The sequence below is a fragment of the Galeopterus variegatus genome, unplaced genomic scaffold, assembly GCF_000696425.1.
Source record: "Galeopterus variegatus unplaced genomic scaffold, G_variegatus-3.0.2 Scaffold323, whole genome shotgun sequence".
Taxonomy (NCBI): domain Eukaryota; kingdom Metazoa; phylum Chordata; class Mammalia; order Dermoptera; family Cynocephalidae; genus Galeopterus; species Galeopterus variegatus.
The window spans coordinates 514,596-535,061 of NW_007726434.1; the positions used below are offsets into that span (position 1 = coordinate 514,596).

Genomic DNA, 20,466 nt, shown 5'->3' on the forward strand with positions numbered 1-20,466 from the left:
GAATGAATAAAGATTGTACTCTCGATTTGTCTTCTTTCTGTGTCCAAAATGATCTGATTGGAACTATTTCTTATTGTATGTGGGTGGAAGATGTTTCGCTCCTCCTGTACAAAGCTAAGTAACCTCTAAACAAAGTAGCTTATTCAACACGGGACTCAGTTTGAACTCAGAGGTCCTGAGCTTCATAACCATTTCTAAACTGTCTGAGAACTGCTGTCATTAGCAAATACTTCATAGAGGAAATCAAGATTGGGTGTGACCTCAAAAAATGGCCCCAGGTCACAGTCCTCAATGCAGTCAAGACTTGACAAATGTTGTAACCAGATTCCAGCATATGCACCAGTTTGCTGGGCAATGCTATGAAATATTCAGTGAAACTCAGGAATCACATGCAGTTCCCATCATCAGAGGCAATACTTGAAAATCTTTTCTCTAAGTGCAACTACTTGAGAATGAGAAGGGCCTCACATGATGAATTAAAATCCACCAAATTGGCACTTCAGCTGAATGAATAAGAGGGAAAAATTCTAGAAGTGTGGACTGTCCATAAAAGAGACACTGTATCAGTCTTCCCTGGAAATAATAACATATTTTACATATGACACTTCTCTCTGAGGAGCTTTAAATACTTTATCTAATTAATCCTCCCTGCTTCCCAGAGAGAAAGATAGGGGGCAGGTATTATTATCTGAATTTAGCAGTTGTAGAAATTAAAGAGTCCTGATTAAGTGACTTAGGTAGGAGGCAGCATTTGCACTTAAATAAGTGGGCTCTAAATTCTCTGCTATTTGAGTAAAAACAGCACCTACAATATATATTAAATCTACCTTCTTTGAATCCATATTACATGTAGTTGGACCAAAAAACTCTTTACCATGGCTAGGTACAAAGAACAAAATATACATAATTCAAAATGTGATTGTGAAATTCACAATGGCTCCTGGGCCCCAAAAGCTAGAGGTTATTTTTACTAGACTGTAAATAAGGAAATTTCTTATATTTTTAAATTGCTGTGGTAGTCAATTTAGTATTAAATAGTTGTGTATGCCTTGTATCAAAATAAAAATATCTGAGTGACTGGCACTCTACATTAGGGAAGAAAAGGAAACCTGCATTTGGACCAGATAATTAGACACTCAGGGTAGGAAATGTGAAGGACTGTAGATAATGCCTATGGTCAGAGTCTAAAAGAAGGGCTCAATTTAGCAGGCACTCTCAGCAGGCCTACTCTAAAGCCATATTCTTCTTTTCTTTGCTCATAGAGCCCCAATTCTGGAGAATGTCAGTTCCCCTCTTTGTACCTCCATTCCTCTTGCATGCTACAGTGTTATATTTCAGGGTGGGCACATGACCAGTTCTGTCCAGTAAGACACAGGATGAACCTGTTTCAAACCATAGGGGAGAGGCTTCTTTGATCTTTAAGAGGGACAAGATAGAATCCCTTAATCTATTTAACTTTGTCCGGTCTTCATGGACTGCCTGGACCAGCAATAGCCATATGCATCCATGAGGCAAGATGACACACAGATGGTGGGACAGGAAGAAGGAACAACTTTATGTTCTTGGTAATATCATTGAGCCATTGAATTGACCACCCCTGGAACTGTTTTATGTTGGAATTTTCTTTCTACATGAGATAAAATTTCTAGATTGTTTATTATAGAAATGTGGAGTTTTCTATACAAATGAAGTGTAATTAATACAACCTGAATGAGATTTCTTTCAGAATTACTTCTGTGTCATTATTTCTGGTGGTGTCTCAGACATTTTACTCTCAACCAATGTGAAAATATTGAGATAACGAACACAAGGCTTGTGAGATGCAAGAGATGCATAGACTAGTTACCCATAAATTTCTTTATAGATTAGAAAAATATCCTGTATACATTTCTCTAAATAAACCATATGGTGCAAACTGGGCAAGGAAAGCCGGTGAGAATGGGATGGCAGGAGCAGGACGCAGAGGCAAAGAGTCTGAAGATATCACAGCCCATTTCACCCTGGACCTAGAAAATAATTCAATGATTATCTAGTTGATGAAAATGGATGCTGTGTCTCCATTGCACCATGTAACTCTATGTGGCCAGTGTCGAGGTTTGCCTAAGAATAAAGCAATTAAGGGCCAGCCCGGTGGTGCACTGCTACAGTGCGCCACTTGGGAGTGCGGTGGCGCTCCCGCTGAGGGTTCGGATCCCACATACAGACCGGTTCCCACTCACTGGCTGAGCGAGGTGCGGGCGCAACACCGAGGACTGCGATCCCGTTGCCGGTCCCCGTCTGGTACGGGCGCGACACTGAGGGTTGTGATCCGTTGCCGGACACGAAAAAAGACAAAAAGAAAAAAAAAAAAAAAAAAAAAAAAAAAAAAAAAAAAAGAATAAAGCAATTAAGTAAAAAAAGCAGGGCAGTATTGTCTATGGATTTGTCTTATTGTCCTGTTGCTTGAAAGTTCTCTGAGAAAGGTCCCCAAAGATGGCTAATAGTTTAAGACTTAAAAGTTCTACCTATCCAAATACCCAGGCAGACAGTCTATCCCTGAAGCAAGAGCATATATAATTCTAAGGCATGGGGGACATTCTGGATCAGAGTGTAAGTCCCTGAATCTATTTACCTCATGTTCATTTTCACCAAAAAGTAAACAAGCCACATCTGCTGGTTACACTAAACAAATAATGAACAAATGATACATAATGAAATTTCTCATTCATTCTTCTTGAGAAGTGTACAACAAATAAAAAATAACTTCATTTCTTTTTTTTTTTTTTGTCTTTTTCCGTGTCCGGCAATGGATCGCAACCCTCAGTGTCCCCCCCGTACCGGACCGGGACCAGCAATGGGATTGCAACCCTCGGCGTTGCCCCCGCACCTCGCTCAGCCAGTAAGCGGGAACTGGTCTGTATGTGGGATCCGAACCCTCGGCGGGAGTGCCGCCACACTTCCCAAGCAGCGCACTATAGCAGTGCGCCACTGGGCCGGCCCAACTTCATTTCTTGTTATTTGAAAAGTGAATGGCTAAGAATGAATTCATTACCATCCTTGGGTTCCATGGGCATAATGAAGGGGGAAAGCAGAGAAAGTTCAGGAGGGCATAAGGCAGCATTTCAATAAACTCCAGGATCAAAACACAAACCACCACAACAAAAAACAAAAAAGAACACACACAAACACACACAAAAAACACTAAGAAATACGAGGCATGCCATGAGTAGGAGAATAATAATACTGCAGGGTGATGAAGTCTCCAATGATGGAATTTGTGTCCACACTACAAGTTCTAGGTCATTTCTTTTGTAAGACTAATACTAAGTTAATGTTTTAGTAGACTACAAAAGTAAACCAAACAAAGAATAAACACAATGTTGAGCATCACCATTCAAGAAGTGTCAGTCACTGAAGGAGATTAAAAAAAAAACCAAAAAAACCAAATGAAGAAGTAGTTGTGGCCTCTGCTTTCCAAAGGTGCCAAATGTAATTAGAGATATAATGCATAGGCATATGAAAATATGCATAAAATGCCAAATAGTGAGCAAAAAAGACCTAACAAATAGGACTAATAATACTAGTAATGCATAAAGACAGCAAAGCTGTCATCCAGAGATAGTGTTAAATAAATGTTCATAGTGCAGGCACTAGAGGCAACCTACCTGTGGGTTTAAACTCCAGCTTTGCCATAAAAACTTCATGAAATAGGGCAAGGTGACTAACCCCTCTGTAAATCCTTTTTCTTGTTTTAAACTAGAAAACAGACCAAGCTATAGTTCTGATGAGTTGGCTGTCAGGGTTAGGAATGATACATGTGACATATCCAACAGAAAGTTGATACGTCACTAGAGTGCTTGGTAAAAGGTAATAAGTAATGGTGGGCTGAAAAAATGGTCTTCATAACTATTGCTAATGCTTACTGAAGGCTTTTGGTGTGAGAGCCATTCTACCTAAGTCATCTCCACACCAATCCCTATCAGGTCTATGTACTACAGAAGAGAAGGGGTGGGAAAATATCCATGCTGGCTGTGAACGTCAGGGAAGAATTCATGGAAGAGCTTGTTGTAAAGGAGGGGTGGGTGTTGAATTGGAAGAGAAGCATCATGATGACATACCAGGAAGAGAAATGGTTCAGCACTGGAACATCAAATGAACAAGTAAAACAGTGATATTAAAGGGCTTATCTGTTGTCCTAAAGAAGTCATGCATTATCACCAAAAGTATATGGGTACAAGCAAATTAGTGTATGGAAGGGCTATTGGATCCAAGGAACTACATCATCACAGAAGAATAGCCCTGGAGGTAGCTTACATAAATTAATCTGGGAAGTGACTGAGTCACCTCTCTGGGGTTGGTAACCTGAAGAGCGAGAAGCTTGCCTTTGAGGAAATTTGTTCACTGAAGTAAGTGGGTAAGTAAATAAATAAATAAGACTGATTTTCATATATACAAACTTAATCAAGTGGAGAAATGAATTCAGCTCATCAAATAATTATTTTGTTAATGTGTCAATTTAAACAGTTTCTAAATTACTGTTTTCAAATTAATTGTCTAACTGCAACTCACCATCATCCAAATTAACAATATGTGATGTACACATCAACATAACATGTTATTCCATTCCCTTGCCAATTAATTTCACTCCTTGCTGTCAATAGTTCAGTGATGGTGTGGCCAGCCTGTGGGGTCACTGGGATGTTCTCTCCCTGAAAGAAGTCAGTAGCTACTCTTTCTGCCCAAGGTTTGACAGTAGCTGCCTGAAGAACTTTCATGTTTCTCCTGAGTTTCTCTCTACACGTCCCCCCACCTCCCATTGAAAGATTCAGCCTTTCTACTTTGTGGGTGGTTTCTGCTTTTGTTTGTGGGTGGTTGTTTCAATTGTACAGAAGGGTTTCTTCTGTGTTTTCTTCTTGTTTCAGTAATTTTACCAAGAGTGGTGGCTTGCTTCACTGTGACTCTTTTCAGTTATACATTGTTAGGTTCTCAAAGCCTGTTAGGCAAGGTGTCCTGGGGAAATCAAAATTTATTATTGCCATTATGAAAGTCTGAAATTAAGACCAACTTGCAAAACAACTGAATGACAAGTGTGGTGTGTTGTCTTATTACCCAATCAATTGGCCAGTAACATGAGATGGTTATTAGATTGTGCTGTGCCAGGATAACTTCCTCCTCCTAATGTGATGGAATTAATTCATACAACCTGATAACACACATGGCTATTACAATGGGAACAATGGTTTAAAAGTGGCTTGCGTGGAACAGCCAGGCACCATTGAACATTTCAGATCAAAGGTCTATTGAACAGAAAGAACAAATAGAATCAATTTCTTGAACTGTTTCTGCATTTCCAAACTTGCATCATTATACCACAGAATATGACTTAATGAAGTACAGATGAGAAGACCAGAGAAAAGCTAGTTCTAATGCAACAATGAAAATTAATGGAGTTCTTTGGATTTTTTTTTTTTTTCCTGTTTGGAAACAAACTAATTATTAAAGACAGCTTTGTACTTTTGAAGTTCTGGGCTTTGAAGCCAGCCAGGACTAAAATAACTCATTTAGTAACAGATAGCAAAGAGTAAGTAGAGAGATACCTTTGCCACATTTCATCTGCAAAGTTGTATGTTATATAATTTGTTTATGTTTACATAACAGAGAACTTAATGAGGTAAAGTGTTCCTCTAACTGACAAAGGTAATAAGAGATTCACAGAAAAGTTTACTTAAAAATCTGAAATTAAAGGTTAAATAATGACCACAATAAAATGGATGGTAACTGAATGAAAAAAACTACTTTTCTGGAAAGTTCTTTAGATTAAAGGTTGTTTCTCAGTAACAATGTAGTGTAAGAGTTGTTGGAATTCTAGGAAAAAAGTACAAAATATATTATTCATTTAAAAAAAAAATGTGCTCCTACTATGAGCCAGACTTCATTCTAGGTTCTTTGGAATCATCAGGAAATAAATTAGCAATAAATAGAGAAAAAATTACTAAGTGGTTGAAACTTTGTAAGAGTAAAGTATGGAAATGAAATGTTTCAAAATGACTAGCATTTAAAATAAGTTGAAAAGTAATTTTAAAAGTAACTAAGATTAGAAGAGGAGATTTATAAAACTAAAAAAATTATATAAATAAAATATTAATCTACACTTTGAAATATTTAATTTTTTTTGAAAAATGTCATGCAACATATGGATTAAGGATATGCATCACAATTTTTATATGTGATACTTTTCATTTAATTAGTAAGTGGCCCTGTCATATGTTTATTATTAAGAACTGTAGTTATGGTAAACATTTCATACTATAAAATAAAGCAGATATTAGTAATTACTACCAAACACCAGCATCAAATTATTCAGAACTATGCATTAGAATCTATTAGAGCTTATTGCATTATTTTCATCTATTTTATTATTTATTTTGCTGAATGGAATTATACCAACCTAATTACTTTCATTCTTTGGATATCAATAACAATATCAGTGCAGCAATATTTTAACTGGAAATGTTTTAAAATAACACAGGGTCTACAAATAAAAATAGAGTGATTATATAGGCAGAGCAGTGTAAATAATTTATTTGACATGATCTTTCATTTTAAAAATCTGTTGAAAAGACATAGAAGAATAATGAAATGATTCACTGCTGAAAATCTAGATGAAGTATTTTGAACATATGAAATAAAAATAATCTACATTGACATTATTATATTTCCACTACCAGACTTTGAAATTGCAATGCCAAAAACAAAACTAAAAAAATTCCATTTTTTATGGATAAATTTCAATTTAAAAAGCACAGCCTATTAAAAACAAGATTCTGAACTGGCCTGGTTGTTAAATAAATAGTTGATTAATACTTTTCTACTCATGAAAACAAAGAAGAGATCAAGCCTTAGTAGCACTGGAAGTTGAGGACACTGATTATCTGGATTGAGATTTGCAGTTAATACATTCCTAGACCTTTTGAAAAGAATAATGCGATATTAAGAAAACCCTTGCTAGCTCCACCTTCCTAATATGCTTTGGCCTGCTCTGCTCACCCTAAAGCCTTATGATCTTTAATCTACTCTACAGGAACTGTTTTCTGGAGCCACCAGGACCATTCACATCCCTTTCCCACCCCATCTCCTCCACCACAATCAGCTTCTAAGGAAGCAATAGGTCCAACATGATAAGTGAATAGATTTTACCTGATGAGTAAAATCAACAAAGATTGGAGATTAAAAAGAGATAGCTCATTCTTCTATCGAATTATTGATTCATGACCATGTTTGAGTAAAAAAAGAAGTGTTTGAAATGCTACAAGCTGAAATTAAAACAAATTTTGATTTAATTCTTGAAATAAATCCATCTCTTTATAATGAGTGAAACATGTAATAGAAAGGAATATTTGACACATCAATTTCCCCTCAACATTAAGGTGGGAGAGAGTGAATTTGTCAGCACTCAAGTGGAATTGAAGGTATAAAAACCTGTAAGAACAATGTGTAACAGCCATGTCCTACAGAAGGAGTCTGCAAACTAGAAGAAAAAAAGCAGTCCTTAAAAGATATAGAAAAGCATATTGGGGGAACGGGGGAGAGATTTATTATAGGAAATAGAATCTTTAGGAATGCATCTGTGTGGGCTTCTCAGAAAAGAAAACTTTGAATTGATATGTCCAGATATGGAAGATTTGGTTTTTTTTAAGGGCTGATAGAAAGTGAAATGAACATATGGCTGAAAGAGGTAAAGAAACAATGCAGGGAAAATTTATACACAACAGCAGAATTAAAATCTTTATTACAGGCAGAAAAGAGCAGAATTAACAGGGCATAAAATTGTGGGGACAACAGAAAGGAAAAAGCACAATTTCTAATACAGAGGAAAGAGACAAAGAGAAAAATTTTGAGATAAAAATAATACGTATGAAAAATAGAAAGGATAATTTCAGAGAAAGTTGAATTTCCGGAAAATGATAAATAGAACTTGAAGTGATCATTACTGACATGAACATTAATAAAAATACCATTTTTGAGCTCAAATATTTTTGAATATACATTAAAAATATTTTGAATGTGATTGGTAAATGAATAAAAAAACCCATAATTAAAAAAAAATTCTAAAATAAAAATATAAACATGGATGTAAAACAGGTTACTAACAAAGACAAAAATCAGGTTGTTTTCTTACTATACTAACAGCCGGAGGATAATAGAGCGATGTTAAGATAATTTTGAGAAGGAAAAGCTGACCAGGAGATTTGACTTTCTAGGAATTATAATAAATTATGTGTTTAAAATAATTAAAACAGTAATATTGGACATAACATCAAAGAAATTGAATCATTATCTCTGAAATATACTTATTAAAAAGGAAGATTACATACAACAAAAAATAAGAATCATGAAACTGTAGAGAAGTAATGCATTAGTTACCAAATGATATTGATTGATAGACCACCTGGGTCACTTTACAGTAACACCCAAATAAATAATAAGCAAATTAAATATTGCTAATGGATTAAATAGCTAAATGTTAAAAAATATTGATGTTCTTTAAAACATGTGAAAATCTACTGATCCGAGAGACAGGACAGGTAAGGATTTTATTTTAAAGCACAAATACAAAAGAATTCATATCCAAAGCAAAATAGAAATGTCTATGCAAGTTTGAAAATTATGTGTCAACATATCGAGCAAAGTTAACATCAAATAAATTTTTAAGAAAAATTTTTGTATTTGGTTAAAATATATAACAAAGATTAATATTTTACTAGAGAAATGTTTGCTTATAAATTTTAAACAAAATATTTGCACCTCATTGTAGAAAAAAAATTTTTTTAAAAGGTGCTGGTTCTTGCACATAATAGGAGATGTACACTTACAATTAACAGGCAGATTGGCAGGATTGTTAGCAGGCACTCTGAACACACTCTTGACCACTACTGTATATCATTCTCTGAGAATGATTTTGATCTGAATAATTTTCCTCTTGATTTTCTCAGTGTGATCAAAGAAGTAGTAAAAATGATAAATATTTTAGAAATAGTTTGACTTCTATAAAATCTTTTAAACAAATTTATAATTTATAGGAAGCAATTTGGAATGCTTTTTCCAACTGGAAGGTGTATAAGTCAGAGTTTTTAAATTCAGGATTATTATGTTATTTATCTTCATGGAAAATGATCAAAATCTGGTTGCGTGAATGGGAATCTATTTTTTATCTCATTAATAAAGGATGACTCATTGAGAGATATTAATTCAAAGATGAAGAGTCTCAGTCATCAGCTGAAAAGGAGCACTGTTAAAAAATAGAACAAAATCACTGTGATAGTGAAATCTAAGAATTGGAGAGCAGGTTGATTGTAAAGATCACGACTTGTGCAAGACTCAGTTCTTTAGTATGTGACAAAAATTACAGCTTTAATGGCAAAAATTCAACCTCGTGTTAAATGCCATCTAAATTCTCAAGATATCCATGTCTATTTTACCTCTGACCCCTCTTCAGACTTTCAGAGTTTTATTCTCTTTTTAGAGATATATTAATAAAAAAGTTTGAGAAGCATAATTTTATTTTATTTATTTATTTTTTTGTCTTTTTTCCATGTCCAGCAACGGATCACAACCCTCAGTGTCGCCCCCGTACCAGACCGGGACCAGCAACGGGATTGCAGCCCTCGGTGTTGCTCCCATGCCTCGCTCAGCCAGTGAGCGGGAACCGGTCTGTATGTGGGATCTGAACCCTCGGCAGGAGCGCTGCCGCGCTTCCCAAGCAGCGCACTATAGCAGTGCGCCACCGGGCCAGCCCGAGAAGCATAATTTTAATGAACTTTAAATTTCTATATAAATTACAGCATTTGAACATAATGAACACATATTTGAAGATGCTGGCATAAGAATATTTGGTATATGAAACATGTAAACCATAGTATTTTCTCTTGTTTAAAGAAGTCAACCAAACAAATAGCCTTCTAAACAAGTAGGCTTACTTTATTTCCTTGAGAATCTAAAATGCTTTTTCTTTTTTTTTTTTTTTTTACAACTTTTTGGAATATATTTACTGAGGAATGGCAGATACAGCAGTGTCTTCCCTTTTCATTGAACTGGATTATTTTCTTTCAATCAATGTTATGAATCAATTCTAATTTAATCTTATAAATTTCAATTTCTTCTGTTTTACTCTTAATCCAAACATTTGTTCTCATCTTGATATCATCTACATTTTTTGACAGTAATATATCAGTATTGTACATTAACCAAGTGGGTCATCCAATATATATTCATCCATAGGTTTAAGAACCATTCATTTGTCCAAAAGTATTAATAACAGGTATACCATTCCATTGCTATTTTAGAGGTCATTTAATTACTTTCCAACTCTAATGTGTGTACTTTTTTTTATAAATCCATACTAAGAGTTCCTACTTGATTTGCATTACATTTGTTTCAAAGAAAAAAAATGGTTTCTACAAGTTGCAAAAACTCTTTTACCACTTCAATTTCAATTCACAGCTATATACACAACTATTTGCCATTCTTTTCTAACATAGGACTCATTTTGTTTTGATTTTTTTTTAACATTCCTGAGAATTCCAATCAGTCTAATTGTTTGACAGAATTTTCCTGCCTTTCCTCAGACAGTGTAAATTTTTCAAGTGCCAGCAACATACACTAGAATATTTCCCAGGAGTGGCAACTAATTGCAACTTGGTTTACTGGGAGTGTTGTTTCAGGAATTTTTTTACTTGTTTGTTTTAAACCAATATGCTCTACATTAGAAAAACAGGATTTAAATCCATTGTATTCAAAGTAAAAAAAAAAAAAAAGCTATGCTCTATAAAATTACTTTGCCATGATAGCTATATATATGGAGTTGAATTGCAATCATTTTTCACTGACATTAGTGGGTACTTTTGCCAAAATTAAAGTAGTTTTTACTTGTTGTAACAAATCTAGAGCATTAAAAATGAAGCTTATCCCCATTCTGAAAATATAGATGGGCTTTTTTCCCAAGCAAAATGTGTTCTTTTTGCTATTGAGCAATTTACATTAATGGCCCTCATTCCTTCTTCCATATAAATCTAATATTATCTCTTTAGTATTATCTCTTTCCCACCCCAAATGGGTATATTTCATAAAACTTGATAGAAAAAAATCATAATTTCTAATGTCAGATACTTGTATTTCAGGAAAAAAAATATTTTAACCACAAAATTGTCCTACAGTATATTTTCTCAGAGCATTTCCTGACAATCCAACAAAATTAGACACAATATGTATGCACATTATATCTTTAAAGGTGGTATATAAACATCTGTGATTAGAACACAAACTTACTTGATGACAATGACATATTCATTTACCATTGAAAAAAGGAAAAAAACCTATTAATGTAGTTCAATTATTGAATGCAAATACTTTCTAACCCTTACCTTATTTTTGTCACCTTCAGAAAGTAGTTATTTCACCTGAATTCTTTGACCTTAAACTCCTATAACTCATATATCTGCCTCAGATTTAAATAATTATTGATGCAAGTTTTTCATATTCCCAACACATCTTACCTAATTTAAAACCAGATATGAGTTGGTATGCAGGTTGACATATGTTGTTGAATAACTAGACCTGTAGTTTCACACTCAATAGTGTTTATCAAAGAAGCTTGAATGGTTCTTTTAAATAAGTCATTATGTTGCCATCATTTACAAGTACACAATAAATTATGTTAAATGTGCTTTTATCTCTGGTATGGCTTGATAAAATTTTACACCATTTAAACAACCACCACCACCACCACAACAACCCTTTATTTACATTGAGCAGTTGGTTTGAATATTTAGTTGTGTGGGGACCTTGATTGCTTCTATCACTATTCACCATGCAAACTAGTTCCTCTCCCTGCAGTGTCCACACACATGGGAGGATTATGCATCTGTGCTCTACTGGCTCTGTGACTTCCTTAGCCCAATGAAATGAAAACAGACATGCATATGCCACTTCTGGGTAGGAGCTTTCAAGGCCAGTACGTTGTTGGTCACATCTGTTCCAGACAGAGGCTATTCCATCAACCTGGGACCCAGAATGAAGTGTGGAGCTGAGCAACAGAATTTGTTCCTGAACCATACCTTATCCTATCTTGGCTGATACAAGGGCTGTGTGTTGAACTATGATCCGACAAAACCCAACAAAACTTGGTCCTTTGAATTACACTATTAATATTTTCTTCATTAAGTTATTATATCTCTTTTATTTATTTAGAAACATGAGTGAATAGAGAGCAAAGTTTATAAAAAAAAATATATAAGGATTTTGTCCATATGATGGAATCCCTATGCAAAATAATTTAAGAAATGGCCCCTCTAACATCTCTCTGCCGCTGAGTCATATTGGATTCATTAAAGTAGAAATGTATTATTCTCTCAGAAATATTTCACTTTTAATAAGTAAATTTAACAAATTCATACGCAAAGTGAACAAAGTTAAAAACCGAAGTCAGCAATCATAGGTGCATGTCATTTCCAAATCATGTCATTAGTGAAAGCAATCTACTTTCTTACAATGGCAATTACTGACCACCTTTAGTCTGCCCTGTTTTGGGTTCTGGCAAAATTAGTAGGACTCACCAAGGTCAAGTAGGCACTCTACATAATCCAGGCATTATTTATTTTTTTAGAAAATAAAGTAATAAGGGGCCGGCCCGGTGGCACACTGGATAGTGCGCCGCTTGGGAAGCGTGGCGGCGCTCCCGCCCGAGGGTTCGGATCCCACATACAGACCGGTTCCCGCTCACTGGCTGAGCAAGGCGCGGGAGCAACACCGAGGGTTGCAATCCCGTTGCCGGTCCCCGGTCCGGTACGGGGGCAACACTGAGGGTTGCGATCCGTTGCCGGACACGGAAAAAGACAAAAGACAAAAAAAAAAAAAATTTAATTCAATTTATTTATTTATTTTAAAAAGATGACCGGTAAGGGGATCTTAACCCTTGACTTGGTGTTGTCAGCACCACACTCTCCCCAGTGAGCTGCGGGCCGGCCCTAAAAAAATTTAATTCAATTTAAAGTTTTAAAAAAAAAAAAAAAAAAAAAAAAAAAAAAAAAAAAAAAAAAAAAAAAAAAAAAAGAAAATAAAGTAATATGTGGTATTAAAATTGTATTTTATATGGGGTGGGAAAATTTATTTAAAATAAACTGTGAAACAAGTGACATAATAGGAAACAATGGGAAATAGTTGAGTGTTATTCAATTTTCTAACCACAGATTAGACATTTTTGAAAACTGTCTTCCAAGATTCTGGAGCTTTACTCAGTACTATGAATAAGTAATAACTAACACATAGTTTCTAAAATAACTATGAAAAAATATCATTTAACACCTAGAGTTTGATGTAACTGAATAATTTTACCCCCCCCCCCCCCTTTTTAAATCAGTTTCCTTTCCTGAAGTTAACCTAACATAGATTTAGAAATAATAATAAACTTTATTTAAATTTTAAATTTTAATTTAATTGATGGAATTCAAATACATTTTCAATCCAAGACAGAACAGACTTAGCATCATGCAGCTTTGACACGAATACACTATGCTTATCTTTGGATTTAATTATATGAGGACAAAAAAAAAAAAAAAGAGAAAAAAAAGAAAAAGAAAGAAATAAATGAATTAAACCTTTCTATTTACATATTTTTATAGTAAAAAATAAACTAAAAAATGATATTGATGGAGGCAGGTTGGGGAATCGTGTGTTCATTTTACACAAATAAATACTTCTGACCTGAAATATCCTGTGAAAATTTTCAGATATAATAATAGCACTTTCAATCTGTACGTTTTTCAAAATTAAAGAAATTTTTAGACTATTTAATTCCAAAATCCAAAGCAACAGGGACTTCATGTTTTTTCTTAACTAATGATTTTTAACATGCAAGGTCATTTTTAACTTTTAGAAACAAGTAGAAAAACCATTTGCAATGAAAATATGACAAATGTAATTATCTCAGGTCATTTGTGAGCTCTTCCATCAGCAGCACAGAAATCAAATTTCTTTTCTTTCCCCCAGAAACTCTTGAACTGCCAAAAGTTTTAGGCTATGTTTAGATTTTCCAACTGTAGCTCTATCTGCTCTTATATCTTACAGCTCAATTTTTGGGTTAGAACCTCTACAGTGGTTGGCCTAACAATGATCTGTGACAACCCTGGATTCTGTTGGTCAATATTTTAAAAAATATCATGGATATGCAATTTTTTCTGATTTTCAAAAGGCCAAGAAAGATCCTATCTTGAAGAGTCTGAACACACTGTTCCATGAGCATTTTCTGTCATTTTTTCCCTTGTAACTTTTCAAGCCAAATTATGTTGCCTCCACCTAATGTTGCAAAAACTTTGGGTGAAAGCCCAATGTGATTCTAAGACTCTGGTATGATTCCGTAAAACCTGGCATCCTTCCTGGAAGTTAACTTTGTTAGGCAGCTATTTCTATAAACAAACCGAGTAGTAGGAAAGCTACATGACCAGATGAAATGCCACAACCTGCATTTTCCCTACAAGCCTATAAGGAGCTAGTACTTGAATATGAATTATTAGAAACTGGCATCATGGCTTGTGGTCCCATAATATATAAAGGCCCTTTATACTGGTTAAAGTTTACTTTCAAAATCGCAATCATTTCTCATAAAAATCAAACTATCAAATTATATCTGTAGACATATTACTTGCATCAACTAGCTATTGCTCTGTAACAAACTAGCCCAAAATTTAGTGGCTTAAAAAATAACCTTTTATTTGCTCATAATCAGGAATCTGGGCTGTACTCAGATATTCTCACCTAGTGATATGATCACAAGTCCCGAAGCTCTGTTACCAGGCGAGTCAGTACATTGGGCAACAGGAGTATTTCTGGATGCCAATCATACACCAGTGTGGCTATTCACAACTTATTAATGTCTGCAGAAAGTCCAGGCTATGGTGCAATCTCCTTCCCTCTTGGACCATATGAATCAGAAAATTTAATGAGGAATTGGAGTATGATGTTTCTGTAGAGTTTGTGGTAGTTTATACTAAGAGCTTCACAACAAAGGCCCAAGGACTCTGCCTTGCCTTCTGCAGCAAAAACATCTCCACCAATTCAAAAGTAGTTCCTGGCCTATCACTTGGCCAGAATAGAGAATGAGCACCTGATCATAAGATGACAAGAGACTACGTCACTTCTGCTCCCCATAATGATGTGGGTATTGTCCGATCCACTGAATCATTGACTGGCAACAATCCATTGATAGCAATACTATATTCACAATTTGGTCCAAGCAGGTCCAGAGGGCCTAAGTAAGTTCCATGAACAGGTAGCTCAAATTTCCGTTTTACGTGTCACTGTTACACCAGTGCTTCTCCCTGAGCCTGCCCCTACGACTTCATGGAAGTCCTTTAAGCCACTGATTAAGAATGGAGAAACTGCAGCTTGATTCATGGGTGGGTCAGCTCGATATGTTGGTGAGTATCAAACAAATGGGCTGCAGCTGCACAAGAGGCCCACCCTGGGGTGACCTTGTAGGACAGTGGTGAGGAGACATCCTCCCACGGGGCAAAGATGCAAGCAGTAAACTCGAGAATATGGTAGACTGAGGTAAGAATATGGACTAATTTCTAGACAATGAAGAGTGGATTTTGTTTGTTGGTCATAGGCCCAGAAAAAGACAGTCTGCAAGATTCATTTTCACTGGAATTTATAATAACTCTGGATATGGTAATGACTTCTCTGTCTATGGTGCCTTTGCATGCCCCCCATTCTAGGTCTTTAAGAAGGCTCGGTTAGCAACATTGGGTCATTTACAACATTGTCTCAAACCTCAGGAGTGAAGGAAATGCAACACTGGGCATGTGACCCTGGGACCCACTGTTCCTACCAAATACCACAGCACTTGGAAGCAATCAACCTAACAGATTAATGGAATGGCCTTTTAAACTCTCAGCTAGGGCAGGAGTTTGGAGACAGGATCCTGTTTGTTTGAGGTACTATATGCCAAGATGCAGTATATTTACTGAAGCAATACATAGCACATCATCAATACATGGCGATCCATGTCACAGTGTCCCCAATTGCTAGAATCAACGGATCTAAGGACCAAACCATAGAAGTTGGAGTGGCTCCTGTAGTAACCCATCTGCAGCATTTATGTTTCTGAGTTTTGCAACTTTGGCTCTGCTGGATTAGAAATGGGATGGGAGAGAGGTTTACTTCAAACAGGGATTAGTATAGAATTTGGCAAAATCAAAAGATCAAGGGCTCAGACCCTTCAGATGTGAAGGTTTGATTGACCCCATCAGGCAAACAAAGCAGACTAGTTACAATCCTGGAGGAGGATGAGGAAAATCTAGATTGAGTAGTGCAGGAGGTAGCAGATTAATTTAAAACATGGCCTCAAGCACAGTTGCTGTGAAAGAGTAAAGCTTTTTCCACTCAAACTTGATTAGCTCCTTTGGAGAGATTGAGGCCAGTCACCATCTTGAGAACTCAGCAATGAATTATTTTTAATGTGAAGTGTAAGCAAATTTGAATATTACAAGAGGTGGTTTGCATCAGACACATCTTGGGTCCTGCTTCATGTCCCCTTACCTTTGTGACTACAGCAGAAGCTGTGTAAACAGTTCTGGGTGGGCTTCAGTTCACTTTGTACTGACTGCATCTTGCCCCAAGTATGTACCACAGGTCTTTCGCTTTCTGCTGTGGATAGTCTCTTGTTCTACGGAGTAGGACACTTGAAACAGCCTTTTGGCACACCCACCCATGGGTAGGCTGTCACTTAAGAAGATTTGAAGACATCCCATCCCAGTGGCCACCATAAAACAAAGGGGTCAGAAGCTAATGGACAAATGTTTCATCCTGTCAATCACTGGGGGGAGATTTCTGACAAGCGTCCTAGCCACCCTGTGACCACCTCAATAATGGCGTTTGTATTGATTGGCTTTTCTTTCTTCTGCTTTATTCTTGTTAGTAGTTTCTGAATACTGCTTTCTGGGATCACCTCACAAATAAACTAATTGCAATGCAATTCTTAATTTTTTCCAGGGGAACCCAGCCTAAGCCAGAGGGCATATATGACAAACATATTTCCTTAAAGAGATTCAAAAGTAGCCTTCTATGAAAGAAAAGGATCATTCCTCTCTGAGATACAGCTGTCACTGTCATAAAATTTAGCATAAACAAATACACCATCAAATGCCCTGCTATAAAATGTAATATTCAGCAATTACGTACTAAAGGATTTAAGGTGACATCATTCATTACAGTACATGAATGAGCCTCCTGACTAAATGGGAATTTAGTGTTAAGTAGCTGTAAGAGCTGCCAAAAAGCAAATGTTATTGAAACAAACATTAGCAACTTATGACTAAAACCTGGGACATCCTGATCATAGCTACGAGGTTTACTCTCTCTATTATGGAGACATTAGAAACCGCCATAGTGTTGTATCCAAGTCTATCAGGACAATAATTTACTTGAAATTTTATTCTTACAGATGAAAGAGACAGGGCTGTAATCATTATAGATTTTACTTTCTTTGTAAGGTCTTCTTGTTGCTGTTTTTCATAGCCTCTTCTTCAATGTGGGTAGAGAACAGAGGAGGTGTGTGAAATTGAACCATTTTCCCAGAGAAGAGCAATGTTCTTCCGTGAGCCAAATTCAATGTTTTGAGGAAGGTGATATTTTAAGTGGCTAAAGTAGCTAGTAACAAAGGTAATATCAAGTATACATTTGCAAAGTGAAAACCTTACCCAAGAATTTAAAAATAAAACCCAAAAGGCTTACTTTAAAAATGGAATTTCTAAGTTTTCTTATAAAAAATAATACTCATTCAATATTATAACTCTCCAAATGTAGTGCAATGATAACATAGGGAATTAGTCGCAAGAAACTGAATATTAACTATTAAATATCATCCCAGAGAATTTAGGATAAAACTTCACTTTTCCTCTTGGGGCAATTTTAACTCATTATCTCCCATAATCTTCAAAGATTACATAAATCTTGTGATCTATACAAATATCCATCTTAAGGGTGTGGATTTTCACTACATAAAATGAAACATTGTACAATTCTTAGAAACTTAAAATATACTAAAATTGCAAAGATAATCTAATTGGTTCTGATTAAGAATGAGTTAATGCACTGATGTTTGAGAATTATCAAAATTTCTTAAATTACATTTTTATACTATTTTATTTTCTATAAAAAATACAATGTGGGCTAAAGAATACTGTCATTTAATTTGTAAATCCATGAAGGAAGATTGTTCAATAAGTCTCTGAGTCATTAACAATTAATCAGATTCCTTTAATATAAGAATTGAATGTCTGGGAAGAAGTCTTGAGTTTTATGAAGCTCTATATACATTTTGACAATGTAAGTTATGTTATTTCCAAAATCAAACTCAGTGATAACTTAAAAAAAAAAAATCACGCTTGAATCCAAATGAGGGATTTCAGCATCTCACATATATTCATATTTAAGCAAAATAGTGTGTCTTTAGGTTCAATAAATCTTCGTAATATTTGAGTACATACCTATTTATTTGCCAACAGAATTGAGTGTTGATAAAATTCATCAGTCAACAACAGCCAAGAGTAAGTTCTTTAGGTAAGCTATGTAAAATATACTTTCACGTTCAGGACAAAGGATATCCGAGTATCCCATTGCTACCCCTAAATCCTCCATTCTGCAACAGGACAGGGAGAAAGGACTGCCATCATATAGATGACATCTAGGACCACAGAATTTTCACATTTATATTTTAACACATAAAGCTATCCTCTGAATAATACCTCACAAGAGCACCCCGTCAAATCAAATAAGCAAAGTCAGTGCTGAATTGCCAACTAGCCACCAGATGGCAGCAATGCTTTTATGAATAATGCAGCATTCTGTGCAGTCCATCTAAGATTTCCTATGTTAATAATAGAACAATCCTTACTATAGCAAAAGAACAAATTTGTTCGTAATGAAGCCAGCCATTTTTTTCATATCACTAGTTATATTTTGTGGGGTCCATTTGTTTTCTAGTGTTCAGGCCCCCGAAAATATTTATTTTTATGCACATTAAACATTAAATTGCTGCTGAATTTCATTTTGATACTGTGGTAGAAAATGCCTGTGGCTTGAAACAAATATTTTCCTTTCTGATGGACAAATAACATCTGTGGTTGTAAATGTTCCAGTATAGCTGTCAAACGAGAAGGGTTTCATGTAATTTTCTGCCACCCTCATCAGTGCCTCCTACATATTAAAAGAGTGTGTTCGTAACCTCCCTTTCCACAAATTGATTTCAAATCACAGATAAATATCAGAAGTCTGTCTTTTACTTGATCATGGGGGTGGGAATTTTGAAAATGAAGCATTAATTTAAAAAAAAACTATCAGAGTCTTTATAAGTTACTTGGGAAGGGAGTTCTCAGTATTGGTGTTTCTTTCTGTTTTGGAGCTGTTTCTGCAATTCATTAATTTTGCCATCCTAAATTTTTTGGTTTGCACATTTTCACCCAGGAAGTGAAATTGTTAGAATTTCTCCTTCTGCTAGAAATAAAATGTTAGGTAAATTGGTGAGGCTGAGGTCAAGAATCTAACAGCTCTCTACTAAAAAGAGAACATCTTAAACCTTTCATGTGAATGTCCCTTTCTTGATCAAGTCACCTCCTACAGATCTGTTATCCGAAAAGAGTTCACCCAGCTTCCTTCCTGATTTCTCCCCAACATCAGCCACTTCATTTCACTGTTCACTTAGGCCATCTCTCAACATCCTGTTTTGTTAAGATAAAAGAGCAGCAGCCTCCTCCCCTCTTCAAATATCAAGAATCCTTACCTCACCTGCAGTGTTTTATATCTTCGATTTTGAATATTTATTTTCTACTGAATTCTTAGTAACATGTTTAACTCCTATGTTCAAAGACTCTATGCATAGATTCCACAAGTGGTCTCTCCAGTTCTGTGTGCATGCTGGCATTTTCTTTTCATCTTAAACTTAGTATTTTTTTTCCCTTGCATTCAATTCAAGCCTTTGTTTATGGATGTTTTCTTTGTTATTTTCTTATACTGCTTTAAACATTGCTCTGAGGTTTCAGAATTTTGCTCACCACTGCCCAAATTTTTCTCTTGCTCAGTGGTTTGTGGCATATAAACACTATGAATATATATATTTTTCTCTTGCCTTCAGATCCAGCCTCATTACCTTATGTTTCTAAAAACTGAATGGCATCAGCTATTTATCTGCCAGTGATCCTATGCTATCCAAAAGCAATCAATTTTATTTTACCCTGTGTCATCCTTATGGACAGGCTGTAAAATGTGATACCATTTACTGGCCCCATCTATTATGTACCAGCTTTAGGGATTAAATCGTTCCTAGGCTTGTTTGATACTTTAAAAAAAAAAAATCATACTCAGCATGAAATAAACATGGCTGGTCTCTTTTTGAAATATAAAATAAGAATTTTGAAGCAGATATGAAAAAGAGAT

General features: G+C 35.4%; 1 protein-coding gene across 1 annotated transcript in view; it reads right to left on the minus strand.

The window, feature by feature from the left end:
• The window catches only part of ARHGAP15 (Rho GTPase activating protein 15), a 571,811-nt gene that overhangs the window by 453,078 nt on the left and 98,267 nt on the right, over positions 1–20,466 (minus strand). The gene's annotated exons all lie outside the window — the stretch shown is intronic.